The sequence below is a fragment of the Sinocyclocheilus rhinocerous genome, unplaced genomic scaffold (genome assembly GCF_001515625.1).
Source record: "Sinocyclocheilus rhinocerous isolate Xijiao unplaced genomic scaffold, SAMN03320098_v1.1 scaffold4860, whole genome shotgun sequence".
NCBI classification, from domain to species: domain Eukaryota; kingdom Metazoa; phylum Chordata; class Actinopteri; order Cypriniformes; family Cyprinidae; genus Sinocyclocheilus; species Sinocyclocheilus rhinocerous.
The window spans coordinates 39,722-41,165 of record NW_015656155.1 but is presented as its reverse complement, the minus strand read 5'-3'; positions in this window follow the sequence as shown (position 1 = coordinate 41,165).

Genomic DNA, 1,444 nt, shown 5'->3' with positions numbered 1-1,444 from the left:
AAATATCTTCTTTCATGTTCCACAGGTTTGGAAAGGCAGAATGATCCTTTTTTGGATGGATTATTCCTTTAAGCAAAGACATGCGCATAAACAGAAAGATTCAACATGATCTTTAAAAACAGTCTTAAATAAGAGCCAGAATTGACTGAGACTCCAAACAAATGGTGTGTGTGTGTGTGTCTTAAAGATTTCTGGTTTATTTTACGGATCTCTGGGTCTCTCTGAGATGTTTGTGTTTTACCAGGAGTTTACATTCTGTTTGTATGGAATTTCTGCCATTCCTGCTGAAAAAAACTATAGAAACCATCACAGAAATTCTGGTTTCACTACAAATACCATTACAAATATTACAAACCATCAACTTTTAACCATTAAAACCATTATAAAATGTTTTCCTGTAGTGTGTTTTGGGACATGTTCCATTAGGATTTAGTGGTTTTAACAAGTCACCAATAGAAGGCGACTCATTACCAGTAGAGACCCACAGTTTATTCAAAACAAATTGACCCGTATGACTGGTTTTGTGGTCCAGGGTCACATATATTGTTTTGCTACTGACTGAACCTTGGATCAAGATCACATTTCTGGATCCTTCTGTGGAAAAAATACAGTAAAACAAGTTTTGCAACAGGTTGGAGTACAGGACTACATTTCCCAGAATTCCCCTTCTCCTGCAGAAATGAGGGAGGGTCTCTTTAAAACTCTCCGTCGGCGTTATTTTCTCACATTGCACAATGTCACCGTCACATAACGCGAGTTTTCATCTTTATTCAGTGGCTAGTCGCTGTTATAAGCGTCAGTTTAGCGCTGAGGAACTCAGTCAGGGCTTGTTTACACATGCGACAGGCGTCTATGTCAAGTTCCTGACTGCTCGCTGAAGCAGCACGATGGGATTTTTTCACAGATATAAATTCTAATTAAACATAAAAGGTCGTTTTTGTCTTCAGCAGGCTATATTTGTTGATATCGATGAAAGTGATTAGTTTGTGTCGGGTCAGCGCAGGCAGTCCGCTGGATACCTATTCAGCGAGGAGGGGTGGTGACCGAGAGCACATGCCTTCGTTCTGAGCTTCGCCATTGGTCGTTCAGGGGGGCTTAGCGTGTATCCTGCTTTCTGATTGGCGGGCGCGGCTGTCCGTCAGTCTCGGTCCGCGCTGGTGTATATAAGCGCGCGGGGCTGCTGCGCTACAGCGCGAGATGGAGCAGCGCGAGCTCACGCACTTGTGAATATTCGAGAGAGCAAAGTCTGTTTTTAATCGTCACTATTTTAGAGAGTACATCTAATATTTACAGTAGCTCAGTACGGGTTTGTACGCGTCTCAGAGAGCGCTTTATATAGTGAGGTATTTTTGTGTGGTTTTCGCGCGCGTATTTACTCACAGCGCGAGAAAGGCTGAGAAACGATCGCGCTTAGTGTGTGTGTGTGTGTGTGTGTGTGTGTGTG